Raw genomic sequence first — 16,749 nt, 5'->3', positions numbered from 1 at the left:
CTATTTTGAGATAAATGCCATCTTCCTCTTAGCATATTCCATTATCTTTTGTAACAGTGCAGTAATATCGTGTTATTTGTATATATGGAAACTCAAATCTCTTTTGCTCCTCCACAACTAATCTCTCTTGTCGAAAACACTTTGATTTGCCTTTCTCAGTTCCAAAGTGGGTGGCCTCACACTTCTCCACACTGAACTACGTTTGCCACAGCTTTGCCCACTCACTGGGCTATGCCCACTTTGCAACTCCATCATATGATCCCAATTTGTGGTTGCTCCTAACCTAGTCTGCAAATATGGATGAAGCAGTAAAGAGTTATATCCAAGTTACTGAAAGTCGAGGCCCCAAAACCTCAAGGAGGAATGAAAGCTTTACTTCCACCATTCTACTTTGACCCCAACATTAACTCCTCTTTGGCCTTCAAACACCAGGAACACTTTCCAAGTTGAAATCTCTCAGAATTTGCATCATGAATCCAAAAACACCTTGCCTGGGATATATCTTACTGTCCAACCGACAGAAGCGTCTGTTTCGCATCTCTCTTTAATCGAGGGCGCCCGGGTTTCATCTTTAAAGGAGACGTTGGAGGTTTCTGTGCAGCAGGTTGGATAAAGTGGGCAAAAAGCTCGGTCTGTTGCAGCAGATAATCAAATCTGTCGAACAAAAAAAAAAATGTGAATAAGAAAATAAAGCATTGAGAATTAACGTGACAAGAGTGTGCAAACACATCTCATTTAATCTACAGTCAATCTACAGTTCTCCTTGTGGGGGCTGCAGATTTGTTTTTATTGAAGCGTAATAGTACGTGTCTTTGGAAAACAGCCTTTCACCTGGTATTACTTTGTAAATTGTGCAACTGAGTAACATTTGGGTGAGGTGGGGAAAGAAGAATAAAGACAACCCTCTCTGCTGTGGTGATATTAAATCATTCGCACTGTAAATGAGATTTCACTTTGTGCTGGTAAATTCAAAAATGCTCTTCAAACACAACCTATATTTCTACATACAGGATAGTACACAAATGTGTATAGTACTATACGTGACAGCCTCAAATTTAGCACTGTTCATGTTTAACTCTATTAAAAAGTGTTAAAAGCACAAGTTAGTAGAATGTTTGTGTGGGCAAGAGGAGGAAGCTTGGTGGTTAAAATCTGATGGTAAAAGCAGCCATTTATCGACCACAATATTTCTAAAATAGCTTAGTAGTGAATAACCTCTATTCTATAGCATTTCCAATGGTTTGCTGCCACTACCCTGATGCTAAAATTGCTCCATTTGCTCAGAGGATATTGCAAAACCAAAGCAAGAGTGTCCAAGTTTAAAAAATCAACACCTGTTCAATTTTGAGAGGTTAAAAATATGATTCGTTCCATCCATGAACCACTGGGGAATATTTATACAGTTTATATTTATACAGTTGAACAATGCAAAAAGACAACGAATCGCTAATTTGAACAGGCCACAACTCCACTTATCGCACCCCACAAAAAGGAGGGTCATGGGACGTGGGCATCACTCGTTAGACCGGCATCCATTACCCTCAAGGTGGTGGTGGTGGTGAGGAGCCTTCTTGAACAGCTGGAGTCTGTGTGGTACGTACACCAACAATGGACGGGGAAATGGAGTTGAAGCCCAAGATCAGCAATGATCAAACTGAATGGCAGAGCAGGCTTGAAGAGCCATGTGGTCTACTATTGCCCCTCCTCGTGTTGTCTTCCATCTGCTGTCCTTGTTGTTCTAGGTGTTAGAGGTCATGGATTTGGAAAGTGCTGTCAAAGGAGCCTTGAAAAGATACTGTCGTGCATCTTGCGTATGCTTCACACTGCTGCCAATTTATGGGTGGTGAATGGAGTGACAATCAAGTGGCTGCTTTGCCTTGGAAGGTGCTGAGTTTCTTGAATGTTGTTGGGTCTGCACTCATCCAGGCAAGTGAAGGATATTCCTTCACACTTCTGACTCCTGCCTACGGATTATGGGTAGGTTTTGGGGATATAAGTGGTGGGTCATTCGCCCTAGAATTCCCAGCCTCTGACCTACTCTTGTAGCTCTCAGTAATTATCTGCTCAGTTCAGTTTATGGTCAATTGTAACCCCCAGAATGTTGATGGCGGAAGATTCAACAATGGTAAAGCGGCTGATTATTAAGGGGGAAAATGGCTCGAGTCTCTCTTGTTGGAGATGGTAATTGCCTGGCACTTGGGAGGTACAAAAGTGAGTTGCCACTTGTCAGTCCAAGCCTGAACATTATCCAGGCCTTGCTGCGTGCAAGAACAGGCTGCTTCGGTATCTGAGGAGCTGCAAACTGTACAAAACATAGTGCAATTCTCATCTGTAAACACCCTTACTTCCGACCTTATGATGAAGCAGCTGAAAAAATTTGGGCCTCGGGCACCACCCTGAGGAACTCCTACAATCATGTCTTGGGGCTGAGATGATTGGCCTCCAACATTTACAACCGTCTTCATTAGTGTGAGGTATGACTCCAACCAGTGGACAGCTTTCCCGATTCCCACTGAGTTCAATTTTGCTAGGTCTTCTTGATACCACACTTAGTCAAATATCCCCTCAATGTCATGGATGGCCATTCACCTCACTGCCACAACACAGATAGGACACAAAACCTCTGCTTAGTTTAAAGCATCACAACACAAGGAACGGGGAAATATCAATCAACTTTAAAAGGCCACTACTTACCGAAGAAGCATATATCTCACCTATCGGTTATGGTTACCACATTATCATAGTCTTCTTAGGACGTTATCATTGCTGATCTAACAATAGTTTGATCCTTCTGCAAGTTGGCCATATTCTAAGTTATCTAATATTGAATGATGTGCGAATGAAAGATTGCAATTGCCAGTACCAGCTTTCAAAAATGGGACTAACCACCCTGTGAAGCCAGGATACTGAAATTCCTCCGAAGGAAATTCAGGCTGAAAGTATTGCGAATCAGCACTGATGGACGAGGATTAAATGGGCTCCTGCTCTCAAAGATGGAGCGGTAAAGCTGAAAATTTTAAAACAAGACCAACACCCTCGAGCAAAGCTGTACTTCCTCTGGGTGGTGGCAGTGACGCACAGCTGGTTCCCCCAAGATGATAACCTAATCAATTCTAATTTGTTAACTAATTGATCCAAATTAAAATGAATGTAAAGCAAAGAGACTTTCCATGTATCAATGAATTGCAATACTATGTACAAATGAAAATAATTTTAACAAATGCTTCCTTTCCTGATTTTACCATTTTTTCTTCATAGGCGGATCCTCCTCTTTCACCTCTGGTTTAGGCACTTTGAATATAAACGCTGCATCACCCACTGTCCATCTAGCACAGAAAACATTAGATGAACAGTCAATAAACAGGTCTATCACAAACAGAAACTTGCAGAGTGGAAAATTTATTCATCCAAATGACACTGCATTATAAATATTACACCCGCTGATTTGGTATATATGGATTTTAGTAAGGCGTTTGATAAGGTTCACCATGGTAGGCTTCTGCAGAAAATGCAGATGTATGGGATTGGGGGTGATCTAGGAAATTGGATCAGGAATTGGCTAGCGGATAGGAAACAGAGGGTGGTGGTTGATAGTAAATATTCATCATGGAGTGCGGTTACAAGTGGTGTACCTCAGGGATCTGTTTTGGGGCCACTGCTGTTTGTAATATTTATTAATGATCTGGATGAGGGTATAGTTGGGTGGATTAGCAAATTTGCTGATGACACCAAAGTCGGTGGTGTGGTAGACAGTGAGGAAGGGTGTCGTAGTTTGCAGGAAGACTTAGACAGGTTGCAAAGTTGGGCCGAGAGGTGGCGGATGGAGTTTAATGCGGAGAAGTGTGAGGTAATTCACTTTGGTAGGAATAACAGATGTGTTGAGTATAGGGCTAACGGGAGGACTTTGAATAGTGTGGAGGAGCAGAGGGATCTAGGTGTATGTGTGCATAGATCCCTGAAAGTTGGGAATCAAGTAGATAAGGTTGTTAAGAAGGCATATGGTGTCTTGGCGTTTATTGGTAGGGGGATTGAATTTAGGAGTCGTAGCGTTATGTTGCAACTGTACACAACTCTGGTGCGGCCGCACTTGGAGTACTGTGTGCAGTTCTGGTCCCCACATTACAGGAAGGATGTGGAGGCTTTGGAGAGGGTGCAGAGGAGGTTTACCAGGATGTTGCCTGGTATGGAGGGGAGATCCTATGAGGAGAGGCTGAGGGATTTGGGATTGTTTTCGCTGGAAAGGCGGCGGCTAAGAGGGGATCTTATTGAAACATATAAGATGATTAGAGGTTTAGATAGGGTGGATAGTGATAGCCTTTTTCCTCTGATGGAGAAATCCAGCACGAGGGGGCATGGCTTTAAATTGAGGGGGGGTAGTTATAGAACCGATGTCAGGGGTAGGTTCTTTACCCAGAGGGTGGTGAGGGATTGGAATGCCCTGCCAGCATCAGTAGTAAATGCGCCTAGTTTGGGGGCGTTTAAGAGATCCGTAGATAGGTTCATGGACGAAAAGAAATTGGTTTAGGTTGGAGGGTCACAGTTTTTTTTTTTAACTGGTCGGTGCAACATCGTGGGCCGAAGGGCCTGTTCTGCGCTGTAATGTTCTATGTTCTATGTTCTATGATTTTTCATTTATCAGGTGGACTTCCAAGCAGAACAATACACGTTCCACACAGGGCCAATGCCATTTGGTACCGAGGGAATGTTCTCTCTCCCTTTAAATTGGGCAAAGTAGATGGCAGGGTTGCCTAAGAAAATGCCTAAAACAATAAAACCAGCTTTTGTCTTGAGAATGAATTTTGATTCAAAACCCTACTTTGCCAAATCTCTAATCTCAAAGGGTAGAGATAAAAAAAAGCAAAGAATTATATTTCTATAGTACCTTTCATGACCTCAATACTCTGTTTTTATCATATTAACTGAGTGATAAATACGATGTGGAGATGCCGGCGTTGGACTGGGGCAAGCACAGTGAGAAGTCTCAACACGAGGGGTTATAGTCCAACAGGTTTATTTGGTAGCACAAGCCACAGGATTTTAGAGTGTTGCTCCTTCATCAGGTGAGTGGGAGTTCTGTTCACAAAAAGGGCATATAAAGACACAAACTCAATTTACAAAATAATGGTTGGAATGCGAGTCTTTACAGGTAATCAATTCTTAAAGGTACAGACAGTGTGAGTGGAGAAGGGGTTAAGCACAGGTTAAGCACCTGTGCTTAACCCTCTCTCCACTCGCATTCCGACCTGATGTTGTGAGACTTCTTACTGTGATAAATACGAGACAGGACACAGGACACTTCAAAATGCTACCCTGGGAACCTTTATACCGGAACAAGAGGGAAGAATGGGTTGTGTCTCATCCGAAAGGCGGCACCTTTGACAGTATAGTACTTTGTTGTAGTGTCAATCTGGATTTCTAGTCTGAAGTCACTGGAGTGGTATTTGAACCCATAACCACCTGACTCAGAGGTGAGGATGCTACCAACTACGTTGCGCCTAATGAGAAACATGAACTTACAAAAGGCATTTCATAATGGTTCATCTCATCTCCCCAGCAAACTGCCGCTATAGCTAGTCAGGTCCAACATTATTTTGTCATTACAGGTGACAAGAAACAAGACATTCAGTCCAATTGGCCTGTGCGAACTTACCAGGCCGTCCATCCATCAGTCTTTCCTTTTCTCGAGAAAATAAGCCCAGTCTTTCCTGGTACAGGATAGCCTCTCAGTTGTACTATCACCCTTGTCAATTTTCTTTTTTACATTTTTGTATCCTTTTTATAATTTGGAAGTCAGAACTGCGCAGAGTACATCAATGTGTGGTTTAACCACCTTTAACATAGAAACAATCTCCAAAGTACTCCACGGGATTGGTCTAAAAATATTTAACACTGAGCCACAAGTTATATTAGTATAGATGTGGTCAAACTGGTAAGTTTTAAAGGGGGGAGATGTTTAGGAAGAGTATTCCAAACGTAGGGCTTAGGCAGCTAAAAGCAATGTATCAACGTCACAAGTAGGCTTACATTAACACTGCAATGAAGTTACTTTGAAAATCACCTAGTCGCCACTGAGGGAGAATTTAGCACGACCAATGCCCCTAACCAGCATGTCTTTTGGACTGTGGGAGGAAACTGGAGCAGCCGGAAGAAAACCACGCAGACAGGGGGAAAATGTGCAAAGTCCACACAGACAGTGAGTGACCAAAGTCGGGAATCAAACCCGGGTCCCTGGCGCTGTGAGGCAGCAGTGCTAACCACTGTGCATCATGATCACCCGTCAAAAGCAGGGACGTGCAAGTTGCCAGAAATGGAGGAGCACAACGATCTGCGGGTCTGCAAGAGACAGGAAGGGGTAAGGCATTAGATGGATTTGAGAACAAGGATGACATGAAAACTAAGGCGTTGCTAGACTGGAGGTGATGGTTGAACAGACTTGATTCAAGTTAGGATTCAGAGGGTTTTGAACAAAGTTTATGGAGGTTGGCAAACAGGAGGCCAGCCACAGCACTGGAATAGTTGAGATGCGAACGAAGGTTTCAGCAGCAGATCAGCTGAATCAGGGTGGGAGCAGGGCAATGCTACAAAAATGTAAGAGGGATGTTTTGGTGATGGAGCTGATATTTAGTCAAAATGTCACCTCAGGGTCAAAAGGTTACAAATACTGTGGTTCAGTCTCTGTCTATGGATGGACAGGTAAGAATCAAACTAGACGAGGACAGTCTCATCCAACCTAACGGTGAAGGGGATCGGATGCTCAAATGTGTCAAAGGCCGCAGACACATCAAGGATAGTTTACCATGCTCACAGTTACACAGGACACCATTTATCTGATGCTGAGAATTTCAGTACTGAGACATGACAGAAATTTGTTTGAACAAGTCAAACATCAAACTGTAGGAAAGTTGGAAAGGGATTTGAGGGAAAGGGAAGGTTAGAGATGAGGAAATTCGCAAGGACTGAGGGAGAGGGGTAGTTTTTTTAAAAGTTGGTGATGGTGTCAGATTTTAAGGGGAAGGGGACAGTAGCAAAGGAAAGGGAACCCATTGACAATATCAGTTAACATGGGGACCAAGAAATGGGGTGGTCAACAGATCAGTCGGAATGGACATTAAAAGGGTGCAAAGGGTGTTAAGAAAGGAGATGCAAATTCAAAGCGAGTGTGTGGGAGGAACCATCTGCAAAGTTTGGCTTGGATAACCTTAATCTTAGATGCAGAAGGTCCATCAGCTCCTCATGGCAGGGGTTAAGATGACAGTTAGACGGCAAAGTCAGGGCCTACTGCTGCATCCCAGCATGCAGGATTTATAAAACATTACTTCCCCAGTTTTCAATTCTATACACCTAGGAATGAACCTGAGTGCTTAGTTTACTGTTTTAAAATGTTTTTATTAATCTGCCTCATTACTTATAATGATGAACCCTCTGCACATTGATCCGAGATGCATGAGACTTCTTTATTCTTCATAGAAAAGTGTAACACGCATTTTAATTGAAACTCATTTTCCAATTAGAGGCCACTTTAGAGTCTTATATTTTGCTTCTGTCTTGCTAAGTAGGTGCACTAATTATACCCACAAAATTGTTACTTCCACTTTTGAATCAGGACCCGGAATCAAGAGGCAAGAAAATCCTTCATAATCCATTGCAGCACGACCTCTCGATAAGAATGACAAGGCAAGCGAGCCATCTTCTGAACAACATTGTGCAAGATGAATTTTCTGTTCCATCACTAGGGTATAAAACGCAGCGGAGATGATTGGTTTTGGTCACAGAGAACTTGGCCAGTGCACCACCTCCCCTCCCTCTCAAAAACCACTAAACATTTCACCCTTTCACACTGCCAACCAGCACAGAGATGGAATGGAAAAGTTGTAATCAGACACATACTCTGATGACTTCACTGCTGCGAAGCTAGCCCAGCAGAACAAGTTGGGTCAAATCTCCACTGGGAATTGGGAAATATCAGAACTGAGTCACTTCTACAATGCAAAAGAAGGGGCACCAACCAGCTGACTGGTAAGTAATCGTACCCAGAATAAAAGGCTTAGGTGTTGTTACAGCTCCCAAATTTGCACTGACCCAAAAGCTACTGGGATCCGAAACATTTAGCCATATTTGTTTGGGTATAGATGTTACATAGGCACAGAGGAATGAGGAGAAGTAGGCAATTCAGTCCTTCGAGCCTGATCCACCATTCAACCAGATCATGGCTGATCTCTCCCTGGTCTGCAACCCATCTCCCCTCCTGTTCCCCTTATCTCTTTAACCTGTTCTTTTTTTAAATCAGAAATATATCTATTTCCTTCTTGAAACCATTTAATGATTCAAACTCCACCGCGCTATGGGGCACCGAGTTCCACAAACTCACCACCTTCTGTGAGAAGTAATCTCTCCTCATTTCAGCTTTAAATCTACCACCTCTCAACATATACCTGTCACCTCTTGTTCTAGATTGCCCCACAAGGGGAAATATTTGGTCTATGTTAACCTTATCAATCCCTTTTAGTATTTTATATACCTCGATCAGATCTCTCGTCATCCTTCTAAACTCCAGTGAGTACAAGCCCAAACTCTTTAATCTCTCCGCGCACGTCAACCCTTTCACTCCCGGAAAGGGAATGAAAAGGGGAGGAGGGAGGGGGTGGAGGGGGGAGGGGGGAAGGGGAGGAGGGGAGGGAGGGGAGGGGGGAGGGGAGGGGGAAGGGGAGGGGGAGGGGGGGAGGGGGGAGAGGGGAAGGGAGTGGCGGGGGAGGGGGGAGGATGAGGGGGGAGGGGGGAGGGGGAGGGGGAGGGGGGGAGAGGGGAGGGGGGAGGGGAGAGGGGAGGGGGTGGAGGGGAGCGGGTGGGAGGGGGAGGGGGGAGGGGAGGGGGGAGGAGAGGGGAGGGGGGGAGCAGGGGGGGGGAGGACCGGGGGAGGCTGGCCAGCCCCGCCCACCGGACCGTTTCGAGGCAACAGTGGCGGGGGGGGGAGGGAGGGACCGGGGGGAGAGGAGAGGGGTTGGAAGGGGGAGGGGGAGAGGGGAGGGGGGGATGGAGGGAGCGAGGGGAGAGGGGGATGGAGGGGGGAGGGGCGGGGGGGCAGGGGGTGGGGGGAGGGGAGGGGTGGAGGGGGGAGGAGAGGGGGTGGAGGCGGGAGGGGGGAAGGGAGGGGCGGGGGAGGGGGGAGGATGAGGGGGGAGGGGGTGGGGGAGGGGGAGGAGGGGGAGGGGAGGGGAGGAGAGGGGAGGGGTGGAGGGGAGAGGGGAGGGGGTGGAGGGGAGCGGGTGGGAGGGGGAGGGGGAGGGGAGGGGGGAGGAGAGGGGAGGGGGGGAGCAGGGGGGGGGAGGACCGGGGGAGGCTGGCCAGCCCCGCCCACCGGACCGTTTCGAGGCAACAGTGGCGGGGGGGGAGGGAGGGACCGGGGGGAGAGGAGAGGGGTTGGAAGGGGGAGGGGGAGAGGGGAGGGGGGGATGGAGGGAGCGAGGGGAGAGGGGGATGGAGGGGGGAGGGGCGGGGGGGGCAGGGGGTGGGGGGAGGGGAGGGGTGGAGGGGGGAGGAGAGGGGGTGGAGGGGGGAGGGGGAGGGGAGCGGGTGAAGGGGGTGGAGGGGGAGAAGAGGGGGTGGTGGGGGGGAAGAGAGGGGGGAGGAGAGGAGGGGAGGGCGAGGTGATGGGGAGGAGAGGAGGGGAGGGGGAGGGGAGGGGAGGCGGAGGGGGGCATGAGGAGGAGGGAGGGGGGAAGGGGGGGAAGGGGGGGAAGGGGAAGAGTGGGAAGGGGGAAGAGGGGGGAAGGGGGGAGGGGGGTGGCGAAGGGGGGAGGGGAGAGGAAGGGGGTAAGGGGAGGAAGGGGGAGGCGGGTGGGGAAGGGGAGGTGGGGAAGGGGAGGGGGGAGTGTGGAGGAAGGGGAAGGGGAGAAGTGGGGAAGGGGAATGGGGGGAGGGAGGGTGGGAGGGGGGAAGGGAAGGGGGAAGGGGAAGGGGGAGGGGGTAAGGTGAGGGACGGGGGAGGGGACGGGGGAAGGGAAGGGGATGGGGAGGGGACGGGGGAGGGGAGGGAATGGGGGGAGGGTGGGAGGGGGGAGGGGGAGGAAGGGAGGAAAGGGGAGGGGGGAGCAGGGGGGAGGTGGGGAGGGGGGGAAGGAGAGGGGGGAAGGGGAGGGGGCATGAGGAGGAGGGAGGAGGCGAAGAGGGGGGAAGGGAATGAGGGGGGAAGGGGGAAGGGGGGAAGCGGGAAGGGGGGTTTGGGGAAGAAGTGGGGAAGGGGGAGGGGGTGGGGAAGGGGACGGGGAGGAGGGAGGAAGGGGGAAGGGGAGGGGGGAGGGGTAGCTTAGGGGGAGGGAGTAAGGGGGGAAGGGGAATGGGGGGTGGGAGGGGGTGAAGAGGTGAAGAGGAGGGGGGGAGGGGAGGGAGGGAGGGGAGGGGAGGGGGAAGGGGAGGGGGGCAGGGGAGGGGGCGGGGGGACGGGAAGTTGGGAAGGGGACGGGGGAGGGGACGGGGAGGTGGGGAGGGGACGGGGGAGGGGAAGGGAGGGGGAAGGGGGAGGAAGGGGGAAGAAGGGGAGGGGGAGGAGGAGTGGGGGGGAAGGAGAGGGGGAAGGAGAGGGGGGAAGGGGAGTGGGGCATGAGGAGGAGGAGGGGGGAAGGGGGAGGGGCGAGGGGCAGGAAGGGGGAGGCTTGGGGAGGGGGGGAAGGGGACGGAGAGTGGGAGGGGGGAGTGGGGGGTGGGGTGGGGAGGGGGGAAGGGGAAGGGGAGGGAGGGGGAGGAGGGGGTAGGAGGAGGAGGAGGGGAGGGGGAGGGGGTAGGGAGAGGGGAGAGGGGTAAGGAATGGGGGTAGGGTGATGGGAGGGGGAGGGGACGTTGGAGAATTAGTGGGGAGGTGGGGAGGTGGAGGGGGCGAGGAACAGGGGGAGAGGGAGGAGAGGGAGGAGGGATGGGGAAGAGGAGGGCGGAGGAGGTGGGGAGGGAGGTGGAGAGAGAGGGGGAGGACGCGGGAGGGGAAGGGGGAGGGGAAGGGGGAGGGGAAGGGGGAGGGGAAGGGGAGGGGGAAGGGGGGAAGTGGAGCGGGGAGGGAGGGGGGAGGAGGGGGGAAGGGTGAGGGGAAGGGGGAGGAGGGGGAGGAGGAGGCTAGAGGGAGGGGGAGGCGAGAGGGAGGGAGGAGTTAAGGAGTGGGGACCGGGGAGGTGGGAGGGGGTAGGAGTGAGGGGGTAGGGGAGGGGAGGGGAATAGGGAGGGGAGGAAATGGGGGAGAGGGGGGAGGGGGAGGAGGAGGAAGGGGGGAGTAAGAGGGGAGGGGTGTAGGTCGGAGGGGGAGGAGGGGGGAGAGGGGGGAGGAGGGGGGAGCAGGCGTGGAGAGGGGGAGAGGAGGGGGAAGGACGGGGGGAGGAGGGGGGAGGAGGGGGGAGAGGGGAGGGGGAAGGGGAGGGAGGAGGGGGAGAGGGAGGGGAAGGGGGAGGAGGGAGTTAGGGGGAGGGGAGAAGAGGGGAGGGGAGGGGGGAGGTGGGAGGTTAGGGGGAGGGGAGAAGAGGGGAGGGGAGGGGGAGGGGAAGGGGAGGGGGGGAGAGGGAGGGGGAGGGGAGGAGGGGAGAGGGAGGGGTAGGGGAGGAGGGAGGGTGGAGGGGACGGGAGAAGGGGGAGGGGAGGGGGAGGGGGAGGGGGAGGGGAGGGAGGATGGGAGGGGAGAGAGGAGGGGGAGGAAGGGTGGAGGGGAGGGGGGAGGGGGAGGGAGGGGGAGGGAGGGGGAGGAAGTGGGGAGGGGGGAGGAAGTGGGGAGGACGGGGGAGGGGCGGAAGGGGGGAGGGTGGGGGAAGGGGGGAGCGGTGGAGGGGAGGGGGGAGGAGGTGGTAGTAAGGGGTGGGAGGGGTGGAGGAACGGGGGTGGAGGGGTGGAGGGGGGAGCAGGGAGGAGGAACGGAGAGGGGGAGGGGAAGGGTGGAGAGAGGAGGAGGGGGGAGGAATGGAGGGGGAGGGGAGGGGAAGGGGGTGGCATGGGGAGGAGGGAGGGGGAGGGGGGAAGGGCGGGGAGGGGGTGAAGGGGCGTAGGGGAGGAGGGAGGGGCGGGGGGAAGGGGAGGGGGGAGGGGCAGGGAGTGGAGAGGAGGGGGAGGGGAAGGGGGGAAGGGGAGGGAAGGAGGGAGGAGGAAGGGAGGGGGAGGAGGAGGGAGAAAGGGGGGGTAGTCAGGGGTGGGAGGGGTGTTGGGGGAGGGGGGAGGGAGGGAGAGTGAGGGGGAGGGGAAGGGGGAGGAGGGGAGCGAGGAGAGGGGGAGAGTGGGGTGGGGTGGGAGGGGGAGGGGAGGGGAAGGAGTGGGGGAGGGTGGAGAGGGAGGGTAGGAGGGAGGAGAAGGAGGGTATGAGGGAGGGGAGGGAGGGAGGGGGGAGCGGGGGTGAGGGGGAGGGGGAGAGGGGGAAGGATAGAGGGGGAGGGGTGGGGATAGGGAGGGGCGATGGGAGTGGGGTGGGACGGGGGAGACTGGGAGAGGGAGGAGGGCGGTGGAGGGAGGAGGGGGGAGGAGGGGACGGGAGGGGAGGAGGAGGGGAGGAGTGGGGCGGGAGGAGGGGGTAGGAGGTGTGAGGGGGAGGTGGGGGAGGGCAGGGAAACGGGGGGCGGACGAGGGTGGGGAGGATGTGGGGAGAAGGGGGGAGGGGAGAGGGGCTGGAGATGAGTGGAGGGGGTGGGGACGAGGGCGTGGGGACAAGGGGTAGGGGATGGGGAGGGGACATTGGGGGTTGGAGAAGGGGGAGGGGACAAGGGGGAGGTGGGGTGGGAACAAGGGGGAGAGGTGTAGGGGATGAGTGGGAGAGGGGGAGGTGAAAGGGGGTTGGCTGTGGAGGGAGGGGACATGGGGAAGGGAGGGGCAAGAGGGGAGAGGAGGGGGCAAGGGGAGGTGCTGAGTGGGAGTGGAGTGGAGTGGAGGGGAGGGGACAGTGGTCGCCAAGGGGAGGGGAGGGGACAGTGGTTGCCATGGAGAGGGGACAATGATGGAGCGGAGTGAAGGGGACGATGGGGGAGGGGGGAGGGGCCAATGGGGGAGGGGAGGGGCCAATGGGGGAGGGGAGGCAATTTGATTTGATTTATTATTGTCACATGTATCAGTGTACAGTGAAAAGTATTGTTTCTTGCGGGTTATACAGACAAAGCATACCGTTCATAGAGCAGGAAAGGGGAGTGTGCAGAATGTAGTGTTCCAGTCATAGTTAGGGTGTAGAGAAAAATCAACATGAATGTAAGGCAGGTCCATTCATGGCAGCCGGGAAGAAGCTGTTCTTGAGACGGTTGGTGCATAATTTCAGACTTCTATATCTTTACCCGAATGGAAGAAGGTGGCAGGAGTGAAACCATGATCAGACAGGGTATGTGGCTCGCCCATTGCACTTGGGGTGTGCTGATGCCTGCGATAATCATTTGCCTCTGCTACAGTAGAGCAAGCGATCAGGGTAGCCAATCAGATTAATCTGAGGCCTTACCTGATGCAATGTTTCAACGCCACCTTGGCCTTTTGGCCAGGATGAAGCCCAGATCAAGCCCCGGAGGTGTTGCAATGCGTCATCCTGTCAGCCTCCATCTTGTTTGTGATAGCGAGTTGAGGAACAGGGAGAGAGTGCAGTTAAATATGTGGTTGCAGGGATGGTGTAGGAGGGAGGGTTTCAGATACGTGGATAATTGGAACACGTTCTGGGGAAGGTGGGACCTGTACAAACAGGACGGGGTGCACCTGAACCAGAGGGGCACCAATATCCTCGGAGGGAAATTTGTTACGGCTCTTCAGGGGGGTTTAAACTATTTTGTCAGGGGAGTGGGAAAGGGAGTTGTAGTCCAGAAGTCAGTGAGGGTGGTGAGGCATTGGGGAAGGTATCAGGGTCAAGGGTGGGTACTGGTAGACAGGAAGGTGGGTTGAAGTGTGTCTACTTCAATGCAAGGAGCATCCGGAACAAGGTCGATGAACTTGGGGCGTGGATTGGTACTTGGGACTACGATGTTGTGGCCATTACGGAGACGTGGGTAGAACAAGGACAGGAATGGTTGTTGGACGTTCCGGGGTATAGATGTTTCACTAAGTGTAGGGAAGCTGGTAAAAGAGGTGGAGGAGTGGCATTGTTAATCAAGGATAGTTTAACGGCTGCGGAAAGGCACTTCGTGGGGGATCTGCACACTGAGGTAATATGGGCTGAAGTTAGAAATAGGAAAGGAGCGGTCACGTTGCTAGGAGTTTACTATAGGCCCCCAAATAGTAATAGAGATGTGGAGGAAGAAATTGCTAAGCAGATTATGGATATGTGTGGGGGTCACAGGGTAGTTGTCATGGGGGACTTTAACTTTCCAAATATTGATTGGAACCTTTGTAGGTCAAATAGTTTGGATGGGGCAGTTTTTGTGCAGTGTGTGCGGGAGGGTTTCCTGACACAATATGTGGGTGGGCCGACTAGAGGTGAGGCCACATTGGATTTGGTACTGGGAAATGAACCGGGCCAAGTGTTAGATTTGGTTGTGGGAGAGCAATTTGGAGATAGTGACCACAATTCGGTGTCTTTTGTTATTGCAATGGAGAGGGATAGGGCCGTACGGCAGGGCAAGGTTTACAATTGGGGGAGGGGTAATTATGATGCGATTAGGCAAGAATTAGGGGGCATAAGTTGGGAACAGAAACTGTCAGAGAAAGGAACTAATGAAAAGTGGAATTTTTTCAAGGAACAAATACTGGATGTCCTTGATAGGTATGTTCCTGTCAGGCAGGGAGGAAATGGCCGAGTGAGGGAACCATGGTTCACAAAAGAGGTGGAATGTCTTGTGAAAAGGAAGAGGGAAGCTTATGTAGGGATGAGGAAACAAGGTTCAGATGGCTCGATTAAGGGTTACAAGTTAGCAAGGAATGAGCTGAAAAAGGGGCTTAGGAGAGCTAGGAGGGGACATGAGAAGTCCTTGGCGGGTCGGATCAAGGAAAACCCCAAGGCTTTTTACTCTTATGTGAGGAATAAAAGAATGACCAGGGTGAGGTTAGGGCCGGTCAAGGACAGTAGTGGGAACTTGTGTATGGAGTCAGTAGAGATAGGCGAGGTGATGAATGAATACTTTTCTTCAGTGTTCACCAAGGAGAGGGGCCATGTTTTTGAGGAAGAGAAGGTGTTACAGGCTAATAGGCTGGAGGAAATAGATGTTCGGAGGGAGGATGTCTTGGCAGTTTTGAATAAACTGAAGGTAGATAAGTCCCCTGGGCCTGATGAAATGTATCCTAGGATTCTTTGGGAGGCAAGGGATGAGATTGCAGAGCCTTTGGCGTTGATCTTTGGGTCCTCGCTGTCCACGGGGATGGTGCCAGAGGACTGGAGAATGGCGAATGTTGTTCCTCTGTTTAAGAAAGGGAATAGAAATGACCCTGGTAATTATAGACCGGTTAGTCTTACTTCGGTGGTTGGTAAATTGATGGAAAAGGTCCTTAGGGATGGGATTTACGACCATTTAGAAAGATGCGGATTAATCCGAGATAGTCAGCACGAATTCGTGAAGGGCAAGTCGTGCCTCACAAATTTGATAGAATTTTTTGAGGAGGTAACTAAGTGTGTTGATGAAGGTAGGGCAGTTGATGTCATATACATGGATTTTAGTAAGGCGTTTGATAAGGTCCCCCATGGTCGGCTTATGATGAAAGTGAGGAGGTGTGGGATAGAGGGAAAGTTGGCCGATTGGATAGGCAACTGGCTGTCTGACCGAAGACAGAGGGTGGTGGTCGATGGAAAATTTTCGGATTGGAGGCAGGTTGCTAGCGGTGTGCCGCAGGGATCAGTGCTTGGTCCTCTGCTCTTTGTGATTTTTATTAATGACTTAGAGGAGGGGGCTGAAGGGTGGATCAGTAAATTTGCTGATGACACCAAGATTGGTGGAGTAGTGGATGAGGTGGAGGGCTGTTGTAGGCTGCAAAGAGACATAGATAGGATGCAAAGCTGGGCTGAAAAATGGCAAATGGAGTTTAACCCTGATAAATGTGAGGTGATTCATTTTGGTAGGACAAATTTAAATGTGGATTACAGGGTCAAAGGTAGGGTTCTGAAGACTGTGGAGGAACAGAGAGATCTTGGGGTCCATATCCACAGATCTCTAAAGGTTGCCACTCAAGTGGATAGAGCTGTGAAGAAGGCCTGTAGTGTGTTAGCTATTATTAACAGGGGGTTGGAGTTTAAGAGCCGTGGGGTTATGCTGCAACTGTACAGGACCTTGGTGAGACCACATTTGGAATATTGTGTGCAGTTCTGGTCACCTCACTATAGGAAGGATGTGGAAGCGCTGGAAGGAGTGCAGAGGAGATTTACCAGGATGCTGCCTGGTTTGGAGGGTAGGTCATATGAGGAAAGGTTGAGGGAGCTAGGGCTATTCTCTCTGGAGCGGAGGCGGCTGAGGGGAGACTTGATAGAGGTGTATAAAATGATGAAGGGGATAGATAGAGTGAACGTTCAAAGACTATTTCCTCGGGTGGATGGAGCTATTACAAGGGGGCATAACTATAGGGTTCGTGGTGGGAGATACAGGACGGATATCAGAGGTAGGTTCTTTACGCAGAGAGTGGTTGGGGTGTGGAATGGACTGCCTGCAGTGATAGTGGAGTCAGACACTTTAGAAACATTTAAGCGGTTATTGGATAGGCACATGGAGCACACCAGGATGATAGGGAGTGGGATAGCTTGATCTTGGTTTCAGATAAAGCTCGGCACAACATCGTGGGCCGAAGGGCCTGTTCTGTGCTGTCCTGTTCTATGTTCTATGTTCTAAGCCAAGATGGGATGGAGAT

Source organism: Mustelus asterias, chromosome 31 (assembly GCF_964213995.1).
Source record: "Mustelus asterias chromosome 31, sMusAst1.hap1.1, whole genome shotgun sequence".
Lineage (NCBI taxonomy): Eukaryota > Metazoa > Chordata > Chondrichthyes > Carcharhiniformes > Triakidae > Mustelus > Mustelus asterias.
The sequence above is the reverse complement of the archived record's forward strand: the minus strand, read 5'-3'. Positions refer to the sequence as shown.